Source organism: Salmo trutta, chromosome 15, assembly GCF_901001165.1.
Source record: "Salmo trutta chromosome 15, fSalTru1.1, whole genome shotgun sequence".
Classification (NCBI taxonomy): domain Eukaryota; kingdom Metazoa; phylum Chordata; class Actinopteri; order Salmoniformes; family Salmonidae; genus Salmo; species Salmo trutta.
Genome location: NC_042971.1, coordinates 4,588,024 through 4,602,002, shown reverse-complemented (window position 1 = coordinate 4,602,002; position 13,979 = coordinate 4,588,024). Strand labels below are relative to the sequence as shown.

The 13,979-nt window shown below is 40.9% G+C and overlaps 1 long non-coding RNA gene across 1 annotated transcript; it reads left to right on the top strand.

Moving 5' to 3' along the window:
* The first annotated feature begins 10,432 nt into the window (after positions 1 to 10,432).
* Positions 10,433 to 13,759, top strand: LOC115148205 (uncharacterized). The gene is made up of 2 exons (XR_003866593.1): positions 10,433 to 10,462; positions 13,640 to 13,759. It is a non-coding gene; the product is annotated as an uncharacterized LOC115148205 (long non-coding RNA).
* The last annotated feature ends 220 nt before the right edge of the window (positions 13,760 to 13,979 follow it).

The window sequence follows — 13,979 nt, the reverse complement described above, 5'->3', positions numbered from 1 at the left end:
GCTGCACATGGACTGTCTACAACGAACTTGAATCATATCAACTGGGTCGGCCCGAAACTCGAGATAGCAAGCTTGCAACATTGTATAAAATATTCTGGGCCCTCAGTTTCCCGTGCCTGTGAGTTCGGGACAGACACAGCTGTAGGCTATTTGTGCAAAGAATAAGAAGTAATCAGGTATTTTATGACATTCCTACTGGATCAGAGCATTACATTTTTCCCTTTTATGCCGAGTGTTTATCGAAAGGGCGAGAGCTGGAAATCTTTTACTGAAATACTTTATGGAATTATTGTCATTCGCAATTGATTTTTTTCGTTCAAATATTTTTTATTGAACACATACACAAGAATGGTGTATAGGTATAAAAGACAAGTTTACAGTTGTTATCTAAACATAAGAGAACAGACATTAACCAAAAGACCCAGAGTTCTGGGCACAAAACAAATATTACAAAACAAGGACAGGTAGAAAGAAAAAAGGGTCGATGTAACCCCCCCACTTATACCCCCCTTTATCCCCCCCTTATTCCACCCTATTCCCCTCCCAACTGCTCGGGTGGCGGGGCCAGCACATGCTGCCCAAAGGTAGATTACCATATGACAATTGAGAGTGCGTTAAAAAGTGCAAATTCACAGCGCCTCCTGGTCCAAGTAAGAGAGGAAAGAAAGGCTGCCAGATTTGATCAAATGTTGATAATTTATTGTTCAGAATATATCTAATTCTTTCTAAGTGTACAGTGTTTGCCAATTCGCTGAGCCATAATTTGGTAGAGGGCGCTTCCCTCTTTTTCCAAAACAACAAGATTAATTTTTTTGCCGAAATGAGACTAAGAGATGAGTTGTTTTTGGGAGTTGGTTAATCCGTTTAGGGAATCGGACACTCCCAGGATTATCAGAAGCGGGTCTGGGTCTATTGAAGTCTCCAGAGGACCCCAAAAATTCCACACCAATACCCATACAAGTTAGAGCATAGGGCAAAGCAGTGGAGTAGTGTACCCTGCTCAGTCTGGCATTTATCACACATAGGGGATGTACCAGGAAATATCCTATGCAGTTTGGTTTTGGAGTAGTGTAATCTGTGTAATACCTTGAATTGTATGAGACGATGTCTGGAGTTAATGGAGCAGGTGTGGATATACTCCAAGCTGTCCTCCCAGTCTGCCACCGAAATATCAGTCCCTAGTTCTTCCTCCCATTTTGCCTTAATGGCATCAGTAGACGGTGCGCTAACAGATTGAAAAGCGTCATATATACAAGATATCAGTTTGTCTGAGGTGGGGCATATTTTTATGCATCCGTCAAACATGGAAGGTTTAGCATTCCCAAATGTTGGGAGGTGTTTTCTAACATAGTCTCTAATTTGTAGGTATCTGATAAAGTTACTTCTGGGAAGATTAAGTTTCCCTCAGCGATTCAAAGGAAGCAAAGGTCCCCCCTATATATAAATCCCCTATGGTACTTATCCCCAACTCTCCCCAACGCTCAAAGGTGTTATCAAGGTTAGAGGGGGCAAAGGAGGGATTCCTGGCAACAGGAAGCATGAATGATATTGGTCTAAGCTCAAAGTGGACTTTAATTTGCTTCCAGATTTGGACTGTGCTATGTATAATAGGATTGTTACGGTAAAGTGACATCTCCAGCTTGACAGGTGACAGAATCACAGCACCAATAGAGAAGGGGTGGCACTCCTCTCGCTCCATACTAAGCCAGCTGGGTGGCGGGTGTGCGTCACCCAGCAGAAACGTAACAGCGCGGAGGTTGGCGGCCCAGTAGTAAAATATAAAGTTTGGGAGAGACAATCCTCCTTCCATCTTGGATTTACAGAGGTGTTTTTTACCTATCCTGTGTGTTTTATAATCCCAGATGAAAGGATTGATAATAGAGTCCAGTTGTTTATGAAAGGATTTAGGTATGAATACTGGGATGTTCTGGTATAGGTAGAGCAGTTGTCGGAGGAAGACCATTTTAATGGCATTAATTCTTCCGAGCAGAGAAATTGGGAGAGTTCTCCAAAATTGTATGTTTGCCTTAAGTTTTTGCATCAGAGAGGGGAAATTCTCTTTAGATAGTAAGGAGTATTGTTTGGTAACTACAATTCCAAGGTAGGTAAATTTATCTGAAGATAGCTTAACTGGAAGATGTTCTAGCCAGGAGGTGTTTTGCAACCGTATGGGCATTAATTCACTTTTGTTCCAATTTATTCTGTATCCCGAGAAGGTACCAAACAAATTAATCACCTCCAGAATAGCTGGAATACTATCTTGGGGTTCTGTTACATAGAGGAGAATGTCATCTGCGTATAGGGAAATTTTATTTAGAGTATGTTTAGTATTATAGCCGTGTATTGCTGCATGAGATCTGATCGCTTGAGCGAGAGGTTCAATAATTAGGGCGAAGAGCATAGGCGACAGCGCACAACCCTGCCTTGTCCCTCTGTAAAGGTTAAATCGGGGCGATAATGATTGGTTAGTGAGTATTCTCGCACAGGAGTTCCTATATAAAAGCTGGATCCACTTTATGAACCCATCTCCAATATTACATTTCTGTAGGACCTTGAATAGATAGGGCCGCTCAACTTGGTCAAAGGCCTTTTCGGCGTCAAGAGATATAACGGCAAGGTCCACGTTAGGTAACCTCTGAGAACACATAATGTTGAATAGGCGCCTGAGATTGAAGAATGAGTTTCTGTTAGGGATAAAGCCGGTCTGGTCCGAATGGACCAATTTGCCAATTAAAGTGCTAAGCCTGTTAGCCAAAGTTTTTGCTAAAATCTTTTGGTCTGTATTAAGGAGGGATATTGGTCTGTATGACCCTACCTCTTCCGGATCCTTACCCTTCTTATGTATAACTGTAATAAACGCCTCATCCAAAGTGGATGGGAGCACTCCATCCTCGTTGGCCTGAACCAACATTCTGTGTAGGTAGGGAGAGAGCATGTTGCTGAATGTTTTGTAGAATTCACTCGGGTATCCATCTGGGCCCGGGGTCTTGCCACTCTTTAGAGATTTTATTGTTTCTGTAATTTCTTCAAGAGATATTTCCTTATTCAGGAAGTTAGAGTCTTCCTGGTTCGGGGCAGGAAGATTACAGTTCTCCAAAAAGTTTTGCATAATTAAGGGGTTAGGGTCCGCTTTAGATGTATATAAAGTCTCATAAAACTGATGGAATCTGTCATTTATGTCTTTGGGGGAAGAAAGTAATTCCCCAGATGCAGATTTAACTTTGTGAATCATTCGGTCACTCACATTCTTACGAAGTTGTCTGGCGAGTAGTTTGTGTGGTTTGTCACCAAACTCAAAATATTTTTGCTTGGCATAGAGAAAAGATTTAGCAATTTTAGCAGAGAGGATCTGATTGTATTGAAATTTTAAAGACATAATTTTTTATGTTTCTCCCTAGATGAGTGTCTAGCATTCTCCCTATCCAGTAAGTGAATTTGTCCCTCCAGTTCTACCAATTCTCTTCTGTTTTGCCTACTCCTGGCAGTCTGAAAGGAGATGATACAGCCTCTCAAATAAGCCTTCAGCATTTCCCACAATAATGCTGGGGAAGTCTCTGTGTTGTCGTTGGTATCAAAGAAAAATGTAATTTGATCTTTAAGATGTTCACAGAATGTTGGTTCTGTGAGGAGCTGAGGATTCAACCTCCAGACCCTCTCGTTTGGTACGATGTCACCCAATCTCAGGGAGAAGGTGAGTGGACTGTGGTCAGAGATTATAATATCATGATACATTACAGGTATAGGGGAGTAGTTTAGCATCAACCAAAAAGTAGTCAATTAGAGTATAAACATTGTGAACATGAGAGTAAAAGGAGTATTCCCTACCCGTAGGGTTAGAGATCCTCCATATATCAAATAAGTTTGAATTTTTTATGTAGGTATTCAAGAATTCGCTTAAATAGGAGGTAGGGGTTCGCCGGGTAGAGGATCTATCCAAATATTGGTCTAGTACACAGTTGAGGTCCCCTCCAATGACCAGGTTAGTATGGGAGATATCTGGAATCAGGGCAAGGACTCTTTTGAAAAAAGAGGGGTTATCAATGTTTGGCCCATATATATTTAGTAGAGTTACAGAAGTAGAGTGGATCTCTTCTATTACGATCACATAACGGCCCTCTTTGTCCACAATAGTGGTTTTATGTTGAAAGGGAATTCCTTTCCGTACTAGAATCGCTGTGCCTCTCGTTTTGGCAGAGAAGTTAGTGATACACTTGCCCCACCCACTTACATTTAAGTCTGTTATGAGAATTGTTTTTCAGATTGGTTTCTTGCAAAAATATAATATCAGACGAGAGTGCTTTCAAGTGGGCTAGGACCTTGCCTTCTTAATTGGTTCATTTAAACCCTTGACATTCCAGGAAGTGAATGTAAGCCCCGCCCTCCTCTCATTTGTAGTTCCTATGGTGGCCTGCATAGCATGTAAGTTACTAAAAAGGTAAGAAAGCGCACCAAACCATCACGATCAGCATATGTAGCACCTACACCCGAGCAGTATCCAACCCACCCCTCCCCCCTGCAAGCACCTTTACTCTCCACCCTGTTCCCCTACTTTCCCCAACATTTACCCCTCCCATCAACCCACATTTAACAGGCATACACAAAAAGGAGAGAAAAAAACATGAAAATAAAAATAATAAACACATTGTCTGGCCGATGCCAAAAAAGCACGGCGCGACCTCGAACAAGAGGTAAAACAAAAATAAAATCCCAACTATATGTTCACCTCTCACTATCCTAGAACTTCTACTAACATCTGAACTGAGGAGGCTCCCGCGATTAAAGTGTTCAGATAGCATCTAATAAACCTAAACAGAATAAGTTGCAACTTAAACATATTGTGCACTTAAACTTCATCTTGGGTCAATCCCTGAGATAAGCAAGATATAGCATCACAAGATTACACTGTTAAAACCTCTCTAGGGTATGTGGGACGAAATCGTCCCACCTACGTAACAGCCACTGAAATCCAGTGGCGCGATTTTTGAATCGTTAGAAATACTATTACTTCAATTTCTCAAACATATGACTATTTTACAGCTATTTAAAGACAAGAATCTCGTTAATCTAACCCCACTGTCCGATTTCAAAAAGGCTTTACAACGAAAGCAAAACATTAGATTATGTCAGCAGAGTGCCCAGCCAGAAAAAATCAGACACCCATTTTTCAAGCTAGCATATCATGTCACATAAACCCAAACCACAGCTAAATGCAGCACTAACCTTTGATGATCTTCATCAGATGACACACCTAGGACATTGTGTTATACAATACATGCATGTCTGTTCAATCAAGTTCATATTTATATCAAAAACCAGCTTTTTACATTAGCATGTGACGTTCAGAAAAAGCATAACCCCCGCAAACTTCCGGGGAATTTACTAACAGTTTGCTAAATTACTCACGATAAACGTTCACAAAAAGCATAACAATTATTTTAAGAATTATAGATACATTACTCCTCTATGCACTCGATATGTCCGATTTTAAAATAGCTTTTCGGATGAAGCACATTTTGCAATAATCTAAGTACATAGCCCGGCATTACAGGGCTAGCTATTTAGATACCCACCCAGGTCAGCCTCCACCAAAATCACATTTCCTATAAGAAAAATGTTCTTACCTTGCTTGTTCTTCATCAGAATACACTGCCAGGACTTCTACTTCAATAACAAATGTTGGTTTGGTCCCAAATAATCCATCGTTATATCCAAACAGCGACGTTTTGTTCGTGAGTTCTAGACACTATCAGAATGCTTCTTCACGGTCCCGCGCATGGCGCATTGGCGTGTCAAAAATGTCTAAATATTCCATTACCGTACTTCGAAGCATGTCAACCGCTGTTTAAAACCAATTTTTATGCCATTTATCTCGTAGATAAGTGATAATATTCCGACCGGGAGTATGCATTGAGCCTAAACAGCCGAATAAAATTTATCCTCAGGAGCGACTCGTGCACGCGCCTCATTCAAAGGTCCTCTGAGTCGACACTTACAAAAGGTGATAATGTGTTTCAGCCTGAGGCTCCCTCGTAAACCTTCAGTTATTTCCCGGGCTCTGAGAGCCTATTGGAGCCCTGGGAATTGTCACGTTACAGCTAAGATCCTTACTTTTCAATAAAAAGATGTAAGACGCACGACTCCTTGTCAGACAGGGTACTTCCTGCTTGAAACCTTGTCAGGTTTTTGCCTGCCATAGGAGTTCTGTTATACTCACAGACACCATTCAAACAGTTTTAGAAAATTCAGAGTGTTTTCTATCCAAACCTGAACAATAATATGCATATTCTAGCTTCTGAGTTGGTGTAGGAGGCAGTTAAAAATGGGAACATATTTTTTCCAAAATTCTCAATGCTGCCCCCTAGCCCGTAGAGGTTTTTAAGCAGTGCCGGTCTAAACATAAACCATCAGCAACCGACATAGACAGCAGTACAATTACATATTGTGGGTTAGGAGATGGGAACAAGGATTTCGATAAATTGAACGTACCCCCCAATCAAATGTTTAAAAAAAATAAAGAAATTCAATAAAAAAAAAAAAACATTTTTTAAGTAATTAAAAAACAATAGTGATCTATATACATACATACACACATATATACATATATATACACATACATACAAGTACACATATACACACATCCACACACACATACATACACATGTACATATACATACATACATGCACACATATCCACATATACACACGTGCATACCTACATACACACACACACATGCGCATATACCTACCTACCTACACACACACACGCACGCGCAAGTACATACACGCATACCCACATACGTACACACGTGCATACACACACACACATATACATACACACATACATTTACGCACATACACATCTGCGTACACATACATACACATGTATACACACACATCCAAAAACATATACTTATAAATATTTGGGGGGAAAAAAAAATATATAATAATATATATATATATATACAGATACACACACACATCTACATACACACCCCAGAATAGTAATCTACACTAATTTAAAATATACACATACCTAATACTAAAATGCTAAGAGAAAATAATAATAAAGTACACATAGTAATTATATGTACGCACACCTACACAGACACAAGCACCACGGAGGGCTGGTGGGAATCTAATCGTGAGAGCGGGCCAGGCTATGACAAAGGCAGAACAGCACAAAACATCAACTTGCTATCCAGGTGTCTGCGTCTGCCCCTTCCCAGCCATCACCCCCAGACCCCGCAAGCAATAAATAACTGGTATGGTAATAGGAATAATGTAAGAATTGAAAACCCTGCGTCCAAAACCGAGGAGAGCCAAATCTTCTCTCCGGAAGGCGGGGTAATTCTTAGTCTTGCTGGGCGAAGATGGAGTTTGTAGAGTTTGGTCATGACATCTCTGTAGCCGGCGCGGTGCTTTGCCACATCGGGCGTATAATCCTCATAGACACGGAAGGGGTGCCCTTTATGTAACAGGTTGCCCCTCATTCGAGCCTCGCACAGGATAAGACCCTTGGTCTTGAAACTGTGACAACAGATGATTACTGGGCTAGGACGTTGGCCCGGTCGTTGGGGATCTGAAGCCAAAACATCCGATCCCATTGCATCCTTCAATATCTTGGCGAAGAAGTCGGTGGGGCGAGAGCCAGCCTCCACCCCCTCTGCCAGACCAACAACGCGAAGGTTATGACGTCTGGATCGGCCCTCCAGGTCGACCACTTTCACAGAAAGCCTCTGTACACTATCCTGCAATGACGTGCATAGCTTCTCCAACTCGTCGATCCTACCAGCGTTGAATTCAGAAGCTTTCTCAAGGTCCACAATACTCTGGCCCTGCGAGGCGACCGTTCGAATGGTGCTCTCAATTTTAGTGTCCAGTTCAGCAATAGTAGCCTTAAGATCCTCAGCTATTGCAACACGTAGTTCTCCCAAAGCCTGGGTAAGTTCTGTAAGTGTCACGTTGTTACCTGTGCCTTCCGTCATGTCTGTCTCGTTGTTTGGCGGGGAGTAGGCCTCCGAAGTGGATTTATTGTCCTTTGGTCGCTTATTACTCGGCATTTTCACATAGAAAGTTACAATATTGTATTAGAAAGAAACGTTTGTTGTAAAAAGTGCTATAAAGTAGGTTAAGTTAGAATATTTCGCAAAAAAGTTGCAGGAGCCTCTCACACACAGCCGTTTACTCCAACAAGCTACCTCCGCCCCTCTATCAGCCCCTTCATAACACCCTAAATAGTGGTAACACTGTATCAGCCCCTTCAAAACACCCTAAATAGTGGTAACACTGTATCAGCCCCTTCAAAACACCCTAAATAGTGGTAACACTGTATCAGCCCCTTCAAAACACCCTAAATAGTGGTAACACTGTATCAGCCCCTTCATAACACCCTAAATAGTGGTAACACTGTATCAGCCCCTTCATAACACCCTAAATAGTGGTAACACTGTATCAGCCCCTTCATAACACCCTAAATAGTGGTAACACTGTATCAGCCCCTTCATAACACCCTAAATAGTGGTAACACTGTATCAGCCCCTTCAAAACACCCTAAATAGTGGTAACACTGTATCAGCCCCTTCATAACACCCTAAATAGTGGTAACACTGTATCAGCCCCTTCATAACACCCTAAATAGTGGTAACACTGTATCAGCCCCTTCAAAACACCCTAAATAGTGGTAACACTGTATCAGCCCCTTCATAACACCCTAAATAGTGGTAACACTGTATCAGCCCCTTCATAACACCCTAAATAGTGGTAACACTGTATCAGCCCCTTCAAAACGGCCACATTCTTCATGACACCCCTCACGCAGGTCCACTGATTATGGAATTTGCCTACATATTCAATCTAAGTATTTGCTTTTGCTGATTGTTTTCTCATTACTCATAAATCACGATGCCTACAAAAGTGACTCATAACCTGTACCAATCAGAATTGTGCCAGGTGCCTATCTTAGTAGGTTATAGTTTGGGAACTTTATCATGTAAAATTATATATTTTTTTATTCAATTGACATCAATTAATTTTGGTATAACAACTATTAAATAATATTTTCACGTCCTGACCAGCAGAGCGGAGTAGTGGTGTAGTATTTTGGTCAGGACGTGGCAGAAGAAGTCTGTATGTGTTGTCTAGTATGTCTGTTTCTGTGTTAGTCTTGTGACTCCTGATCAGGAACAGCTGGGGATCGTTGTTCCTGATTGGGAGTCATATATTTAGGAGTATGTTTGTCACTTGGGTTTGTGGGTGGTTGTGCTAACACTGCTAGTCTTTTGTTTGTACGTAGCATGTTAGCCTGTAGTTAGTAGTTATTGTTTTTCCTGTGGATGCTTTGCTCGTATATATTAAAAAGATGAGTATCCACATTCCGTCTGCAGTTTGGTCCATTCAACACAGCAACAACCGTTACAAATATGCTGCTGTAAATAGGCATACTAGGTTATTGTCCTTCATCAGCCAGTTAGCTTCAACAGGACACATGTCCTACCATCAGCCAGTTAGCTTCAACAGGACACATGTCCTACCATCAGCCAGTAAGCTTCAACAGGACACATGTCCTACCATCAGCCAGTTAGCTTCAACAGGACACATGTCCTACCATCAGCCAGTTAGCTTCAACAGGACACATGTCCTACCATCAGCCAGTAAGCTTTAACAGGACACATGTCCTACCATCAGCCAGTTAGCTTCAACAGGACACATGTCCTACCATCAGCCAGTTAGCTTCAACAGGACACATGTCCTACCATCAGCCAGTTAGCTTCAACAGGACACATGTCCTACCATCAGCCAGTTAGCTTCAACAGGACACATCTCCTACCATCAGCCAGTAAGCTTCAACAGGACACATGTCCTACCATCAGCCAGTTAGCTTCAACAGGACACATGTCCGACCATCAGCCAGTTAGCTTCAACAGGACACATGTCCTACCATCAGCCAATAAGCTTCAACAGGACACATGTCCTACCATCAGCCAGTTAGCTTCAACAGGACACATGTCCTACCATCAGCCAGTTAGCTTCAACAGGACACATGTCCTACCATCAGCCAGTAAGCTTCAACAGGACACATGTCCTACCATCAGCCAGTTAGCTTCAACAGGACACATGTCCTACCATCAGCCAGTTAGCTTCAACAGGACACATGTCCTACCATTTGAAATGATGGTGTGAGGAACACTTCCCTGCTGAAATATATGGGTTGGTCAACAGTACATTCCACTCTATATCAGATTTTCATTGATACACCGTTAACTGATTTAAAGTTAAACATAAAAACGAGTGATAGGTTACTGTTAGATAGTGATAGGCTACTGTTAAATAGTGATAGGCTACTGTTAGATAGTGATAGGCTCCTGTTAGATAGTGATAGGCTACTGTTAGATAGTGATAGGCTCCTGTTAGATAGTGATAGGCTACTGTTAGATAGTGATAGGCTACTGTTAGATAGTGATAGGTTACTCTTAGATAGTGATAGGCTCCTGTTAGATAGTGATAGGTTACTGTTAGATAGTGATAGGTTACTGTTAGATAGTGATAGGCTCCTGTTAGATAGTGATAGGTTACTGTTAGATAGTGATAGGCTACTGTTAGATAGTGATAGGCTACTGTTAGATAGTGATAGGCTACTGTTAGATAGTGATAGGCTACTGTTAGATAGTGATAGGCTACTGTTAGATAGTGATAGGCTCCTGTTAGATAGTGATAGGCTACTGTTAGATAGTGATAGGCTACTGTTAGATAGTGATAGGCTACTGTTAGATAGTGATAGGCTACTGTTAGATAGTGATAGGCTACTGTTAGATAATGATAGGCTCCTGTTAGATAGTGATAGGCTCCTGTTAGATAGCGATAGGCTACTGTTAGATAGTGATAGGCTACTGTTAGATAGTGATAGGCTCCTGTTAGATAGCGATAGGCTACTGTTAGATAGTGATAGGCTACTGTTAGATAGTGATAGGCTACTGTTAGATAGTGATAGGCTACTGTTAGATAGATAGGCTACTGTTAGATAGTGATAGGCTACTGTTAGATAGTGATAGGCTACTGTTAGATAGTGATAGGCTACTGTTAGATAGTGATAGGCTACTGTTAGATAGTGATAGGCTACTGTTAGATAGTGATAGGCTACTGTTAGATAGTGATAGGCTACTGTTAGATAGTGATAGGTTACTGTTAGATAGTGATAGGTTACTGTTAGATAGTGATAGGCTACTGTTAGATAGTGATAGGCTACTGTTAGATAGTGATAGGTTACTGTTAGATAGTGATAGGTTACTGTTAGATAGTGATAGGCTACTGTTAGATAGTGATAGGCTACTGTTAGATAGTGATAGGCTCCTGTTAGATAGTGATAGGCTACTGTTAGATAGTGATAGGCTACTGTTAGATAGTGATAGGCTACTGTTAGATAGTGATAGGCTACTGTTAGATAATGATAGGCTCCTGTTAGATAGTGATAGGCTCCTGTTAGATAGTGATAGGCTCCTGTTAGATAGTGATAGGCTACTGTTAGATAGTGATAGGCTACTGTTAGATAGTGATAGGTTACTGTTAGATAGTGATAGGCTACTGTTAGATAGTGATAGGCTCCTGTTAGATAATGATAGGCTCCTGTTAGATAGTGATAGGCTCCTGTTAGATAATGATAGGCTCCTGTTAGATAGTGATAGGCTCCTGTTAGATAGAGATAGGCTCCTGTTAGATAGTGATAGGCTACTGTTAGATAGTGATAGGCTACTGTTAGATAGTGATAGGTTACTGTTAGATAGTGATAGGCTCCTGTTAGATAGTGATAGATAGTGATAGGCTACTGTTAGATAGTGATAGGCTACTGTTAGATAGTGATTGGCTACTGTTAGATAGTGATAGATAGTGATAGGCTACTGTTAGATAGTGATAGGCTCCTGTTAGATAGTGATAGGCTACTGTTAGATAGTGATAGGCTACTGTTAGATAGTGATAGGCTACTGTTAGATAGTGATAGGCTACTGTTAGATAGTGATAGGTTACTGTTAGATAGTGATAGGCTACTGTTAGATAGTGATAGGCTCCTGTTAGATAATGATAGGCTCCTGTTAGATAGTGATAGGCTCCTGTTAGATAATGATAGGCTCCTGTTAGATAGTGATAGGCTCCTGTTAGATAGTGATAGGCTACTGTTAGATAGTGATAGGCTACTGTTAGATAGTGATAGGCTACTGTTAGATAGTGATAGGTTACTGTTAGATAGTGATAGGCTCCTGTTAGATAGTGATAGATAGTGATAGGCTACTGTTAGATAGTGATAGGCTACTGTTAGATAGTGATAGGCTACTGTTAGATAGTGATAGATAGTGATAGGCTACTGTTAGATAGTGATAGGCTCCTGTTAGATAGTGATAGGCTACTGTTAGATAGTGATAGGCTACTGTTAGATGGTGATAGGCTACTGTTAGATAGTGATAGGCTACTGTTAGATAGTGATAGGCTACTGTTAGATAGCGATAGGCTACTGTTAGATAGTGATAGGCTACTGTTAGATAGTGATAGGCTACTGTTAGATAGTGATAGATAGTGATAGGCTACTGTTAGATAGTGATAGGCTCCTGTTAGATAGTGATAGGCTACTGTTAGATAGTGATAGACTACTGTTAGATAGTGATAGGCTACTGTTAGATAGTGATAGGCTACTGTTAGATAGTGATAGGCTACTGTTAGATAGTGATAGGCTACTGTTAGATAGTGATAGGCTCCTGTTAGATAGTGATAGGCTCCTGTTAGATAGTGATAGGCTACTGTTAGATAGTGATAGGCTACTGTTAGATAGTGATAGGCTACTGTTAGATAGTGATAGGCTCCTGTTAGATAGCGATAGGCTACTGTTAGATAGTGATAGGCTACTGTTAGATAGTGATAGGCTACTGTTAGATAGTGATAGATAGTGATAGGCTACTGTTAGATAGTGATAGGCTACTGTTAGATAGTGATAGGCTACTGTTAGATAGTGATAGGCTCCTGTTAGATAGTGATAGGCTACTGTTAGATAGTGATAGGCTACTGTTAGATAGTGATAGGCTACTGTTAGATAGTGATAGGCTACTGTTAGATAGTGATAGGTTACTGTTAGATAGTGATAGGCTACTGTTAGATAGTGATAGGTTACTGTTAGATAGTGATAGGCTCCTGTTAGATAGTGATAGGTTACTGTTAGATAGTGATAGGCTCCTGTTAGATAGTGATAGGCTACTGTTAGATAGTGATAGGCTCCTGTTAGATAGTGATAGGCTCCTGTTAGATAATGATAGGCTACTGTTAGATAGTGATAGGCTACTGTTAGATAGTGATAGGCTACTGTTAGATAGTGATAGGCTACTGTTAGATAGTGATAGGTTACTGTTAGATAGTGATAGGCTACTGTTAGATAGTGATAGGTTACTGTTAGATAGTGATAGGCTCCTGTTAGATAGTGATAGGTTACTGTTAGATAGTGATAGGCTCCTGTTAGATAGTGATAGGCTACTGTTAGATAGTGATAGGCTCCTGTTAGATAGTGATAGGCTCCTGTTAGATAATGATAGGCTACTGTTAGATAGTGATAGGCTACTGTTAGATAGTGATAGGCTACTGTTAGATAGTGATAGGCTCCTGATAGGCTACTGTTAGATTTGGCAAGTGACATTTTAGAAAGATGATGTTGAACTTACAATGTTGCAAGGAGCAGCAACGGCCTGCAGCACCAACACATATTTATTACATCACAATCATTCATTCATACCAGGGAAGAGATGGAAAGACACTCAGAGCTGTTAGTGCTGAATGCATTTATTTATTAACACCTTTATCTATCTGTTTTAGCAGTCCCATTGAGAACAAGGACTCCATTACAACTCACAATTACACAACAATCTGAATCACATTCTGAATAATACATGGAGATGTTAAGGGCTCAGTGAAGGGTGAAGAGGAACTTTGGGGATGGAAAGACACTCAGA